Raw genomic sequence first — 5,066 nt, 5'->3', positions numbered from 1 at the left:
GCTCTGGTGCTATGGAGCTCTGGAGGTATGGAGCTCTGGAGGTATGGAGCTCTGGAGGTATGGAGCTATGGAGCCCTGGAGCTCTGGAGGTATGGAGCTATGGTGCTATGGAGCTCTGAAGCCATGGAGCTCTGGTGCTATGGAGCTATGGAGCTCTGGTGCTATGGAGCTATGGAGGTATGGAGCCACCAGCCAGCACCCTCCGTGGCTGGATCAATGGAAGTGTTTTAGGTACCAGGCAGCCAAAGGGCCGAGGCCTCACGCTCGACCACGCCGGCGCAGAGTTCCAGCCGCTCGGATAAGCTCTGTCACTCACCCGCCGCGCAGCCACCGGTAACGGGGAAATGTCGCCGCCTTGTGGACACGCCGTTGTAAATGAATGGGCTTTCGCACTTAGTGCAATTTTCGCCAACTCTCTGACTTAGAGCTATGGAAGTATGGAGCTATGGAGCCACCAGCCACCCAGGCTGGAGCTCTGGAGCTCTGGAGGTATGGAGCTCTGGTGCTATGGAAGTATGGAGCTCTGGTGCTATGGAAGTATGGAGCTATGGAGGTATGGAAGTATGGAGCTATGGAAGTATGGAGCTATGGAGCTCTGGAAGTATGGAGCTATGGAGCTCTGGAGGTATGGAGCCCTGGAGCTATGGAGCCCTGGAGCTATGGAAGTATGGAGCTCTGGTGCTATGGAGCTATGGAGCTCTGGTGCTATGGAGCTATGGAGCTATGGAGCTCTGGAGCTATGGAGCTCTGGAGGTATGGAGCTATGGAGCTATGGAGCTCTGGAGGTATGGAGCTATGGAGCTATGGAAGTATGGAGCTCTGGTGCTATGGAGCTATGGAGCTCTGGTGCTATGGAGCTATGGAGCTCTGGTGCTATGGAGCTATGGAGCTATGGAGCTCTGGAAGTATGGAGCTCTGGTGCTATGGAGTTATGGAGCTCTGGTGCTATGGAGCTATGGAGCTCTGGTGCTATGGAGCTCTGGTGCTATGGAGCTCTGGTGCTATGGAGCTATGGAGCTCTGGTGCTATGGAGCTATGGAGCTCTGGAGGTATGGAGCTCTGGAGGTATGGAGCTCTGGAGGTATGGAGCTATGGAGCCCTGGAGCTCTGGAGGTATGGAGCTATGGTGCTATGGAGCTCTGAAGCCATGGAGCTCTGGTGCTATGGAGCTCTGGAGCTCTGGAGGTATGGAGCTCTGGAGGTATGGAGCTATGGAGCCCTGGAGCTCTGGAGGTATGGAGCTATGGAGCTCTGAAGCCATGGAGCTCTGGTGCTATGGAGCTCTGGAGCTCTGGAGGTATGGAGCTCTGGAGGTATGGAGCTATGGAGCCCTGGAGCTCTGGAGGTATGGAGCTATGGTGCTATGGAGCTCTGAAGCCATGGAGCTCTGGTGCTATGGAGCTCTGGAGGTATGGAGCTCTGGAGGTATGGAGCTCTGGAGGTATGGAGCTATGGAGCCCTGGAGCTCTGGAGGTATGGAGCTATGGTGCTATGGAGCTCTGAAGCCATGGAGCTCTGGTGCTATGGAGCTCTGGAGGTATGGAGCTCTGGAGGTATGGAGCTCTGGAGGTATGGAGCTATGGAGCCCTGGAGCTCTGGAGGTATGGAGCTATGGTGCTATGGAGCTCTGAAGCCATGGAGCTCTGGTGCTATGGAGCTATGGAGCTCTGGTGCTATGGAGCTATGGAGGTATGGAGCCACCAGCCAGCACCCTCCGTGGCTGGATCAATGGAAGTGTTTTAGGTACCAGGCAGCCAAAGGGCCGAGGCCTCACGCTCGACCACGCCGGCGCAGAGTTCCAGCCGCTCGGATAAGCTCTGTCACTCACCCGCCGCGCAGCCACCGGTAACGGGGAAATGTCGCCGCCTGGCGGACACGCCGTTGTAAATGAATGGGCTTTCGCACTTAGTGCAATTTTCGCCAACTCTCTGACTTAGAGCTATGGAAGTATGGAGCTATGGAGCCACCAGCCACCCAGGCTGGAGCTATGGAGCTCTGGAGGTATGGAGCTCAGGTGCTATGGAAGTATGGAGCTATGGAGCTATGGAAGTATGGAGCTATGGAACTATGGAGCTCTGGAAGTATGGAGCTATGGAGCTCTGGAGGTATGGAGCTATGGAGCCCTGGAGCCCTGGAGCTATGGAGCTCTGGTGCTATGGAGGTATGGAGCTCTGGAGGTATGGAGCTCTGGAGGTATGGAGCTATGGAGCTATGGAGCCCTGGAGCTATGGAGCTATGGAGCCCTGGAGCTATGGAGCTATGGAGCCCTGGAGCTATGGAGCTATGGAGCTCTGGTGCTATGGAGCTATGGAGCTCTGGTGCTATGGAGCTATGGAGCTCTGGTGCTATGGAGCTATGGAGCTCTGGTGCTATGGAGCTATGGAGCTCTGGAAGTATGGAGCTATGGAGCTCTGGAGGTATGGAGCTATGGAGCCCTGGAGCTATGGAGCCCTGGAGCTATGGAAGTATGGAGCTCTGGTGCTATGGAGCTATGGAGCTCTGGTGCTATGGAGCTATGGAGCTCTGGAGCTATGGAGCTCTGGAGGTATGGAGCTATGGAGCTATGGAGCTCTGGAGGTATGGAGCTATGGAGCTATGGAAGTATGGAGCTCTGGTGCTATGGAGCTATGGAGCTCTGGTGCTATGGAGCTATGGAGCTCTGGTGCTATGGAGCTATGGAGCTCTGGAAGTATGGAGCTCTGGTGCTATGGAGCTATGGAGCTCTGGTGCTATGGAGCTATGGAGCTCTGGTGCTATGGAGCTATGGAGCTCTGGTGCTATGGAGCTCTGGTGCTATGGAGCTCTGGTGCTATGGAGCTATGGAGCTCTGGTGCTATGGAGCTATGGAGCTCTGGAGGTATGGAGCTCTGGAGGTATGGAGCTCTGGAGGTATGGAGCTTTGGAGCCCTGGAGCTCTGGAGGTATGGAGCTATGGTGCTATGGAGCTCTGAAGCCATGGAGCTCTGGTGCTATGGAGCTCTGGAGCTCTGGAGGTATGGAGCTCTGGAGGTATGGAGCTATGGAGCCCTGGAGCTCTGGAGGTATGGAGCTATGGTGCTATGGAGCTCTGAAGCCATGGAGCTCTGGTGCTATGGAGCTCTGGAGCTCTGGAGGTATGGAGCTCTGGAGGTATGGAGCTATGGAGCCCTGGAGCTCTGGAGGTATGGAGCTATGGTGCTATGGAGCTCTGAAGCCATGGAGCTCTGGTGCTATGGAGCTCTGGAGCTCTGGAGGTATGGAGCTCTGGAGGTATGGAGCTCTGGAGGTATGGAGCTATGGAGCCCTGGAGCTCTGGAGGTATGGAGCTATGGTGCTATGGAGCTCTGAAGCCATGGAGCTCTGGTGCTATGGAGCTCTGGAGGTATGGAGCTCTGGAGGTATGGAGCTCTGGAGGTATGGAGCTATGGAGCCCTGGAGCTCTGGAGGTATGGAGCTATGGTGCTATGGAGCTCTGAAGCCATGGAGCTCTGGTGCTATGGAGCTCTGGAGGTATGGAGCTCTGGAGGTATGGAGCTCTGGAGGTATGGAGCTATGGAGCCCTGGAGCTCTGGAGGTATGGAGCTATGGTGCTATGGAGCTCTGAAGCCATGGAGCTCTGGTGCTATGGAGCTCTGGAGGTATGGAGCTCTGGAGGTATGGAGCTCTGGAGGTATGGAGCTATGGAGCCCTGGAGCTCTGGAGGTATGGAGCTATGGTGCTATGGAGCTCTGAAGCCATGGAGCTCTGGTGCTATGGAGCTATGGAGCTCTGGTGCTATGGAGCTATGGAGGTATGGAGCCACCAGCCAGCACCCTCCGTGGCTGGATCAATGGAAGTGTTTTAGGTACCAGGCAGCCAAAGGGCCGAGGCCTCACGCTCGACCACGCCGGCGCAGAGTTCCAGCCGCTCGGATAAGCTCTGTCACTCACCCGCCGCGCAGCCACCGGTAACGGGGAAATGTCGCCGCCTTGTGGACACGCCGTTGTAAATGAATGGGCTTTCGCACTTAGTGCAATTTTCGCCAACTCTCTGACTGGAGCTATGGAAGTATGGAGCTATGGAGCCACCAGCCACCCAGGCTGGAGCTATGGAGCTCTGGAGGTATGGAGCTCTGGTGCTATGGAAGTATGGAGCTATGGAGCTATGGAAGTATGGAGCTATGGAGCTATGGAGCTCTGGAAGTATGGAGCTATGGAGCTCTGGAGGTATGGAGCTATGGAGCCCTGGAGCCCTGGAGCTATGGAGCCCTGGAGCTATGGAGCTATGGAGCCCTGGAGCTATGGAGCTATGGAGCCCTGGAGCTATGGAGCTATGGAGCTCTGGTGCTATGGAGCTATGGAGCTCTGGTGCTATGGAGCTATGGAGCTCTGGTGCTATGGAGCTATGGAGCTCTGGTGCTATGGAGCTATGGAGCTCTGGAAGTATGGAGCTATGGAGCTCTGGAGGTATGGAGCTATGGAGCTCTGGAGGTATGGAGCTATGGAGCCCTGGAGCTATGGAGCCCTGGAGCTATGGAAGTATGGAGCTCTGGTGCTATGGAGCTATGGAGCTCTGGTGCTATGGAGCTATGGAGCTCTGGAGCTATGGAGCTCTGGAGGTATGGAGCTATGGAGCTCTGGAGGTATGGAGCTATGGAGCTATGGAAGTATGGAGCTCTGGTGCTATGGAGCTATGGAGCTCTGGTGCTATGGAGCTATGGAGCTCTGGTGCTATGGAGCTATGGAGCTATGGAGCTCTGGAAGTATGGAGCTCTGGTGCTATGGAGCTATGGAGCTCTGGTGCTATGGAGCTATGGAGCTCTGGTGCTATGGAGCTATGGAGCTCTGGTGCTATGGAGCTATGGTGCTATGGAGCTCTGGTGCTATGGAGCTATGGAGCTCTGGTGCTATGGAGCTATGGAGCTCTGGAGGTATGGAGCTCTGGAGGTATGGAGCTCTGGAGGTATGGAGCTTTGGAGCCCTGGAGCTCTGGAGGTATTGAGCTATGGTGCTATGGAGCTCTGAAGCCATGGAGCTCTGGTGCTATGGAGCTATGGAGCTCTGGTGCTATGGAGCTATGGAGGTATGGAGCCACCAGCCAGCACCCTC

Source organism: Syngnathus leptorhynchus, unplaced genomic scaffold (genome assembly GCF_054491065.1).
Source record: "Syngnathus leptorhynchus isolate UIUO unplaced genomic scaffold, UIUO_Slep HiC_scaffold_55, whole genome shotgun sequence".
In the NCBI taxonomy this organism is placed as follows: Eukaryota; Metazoa; Chordata; class Actinopteri; order Syngnathiformes; family Syngnathidae; genus Syngnathus; species Syngnathus leptorhynchus.
Note: the sequence above shows the minus strand (reverse complement) of the source record.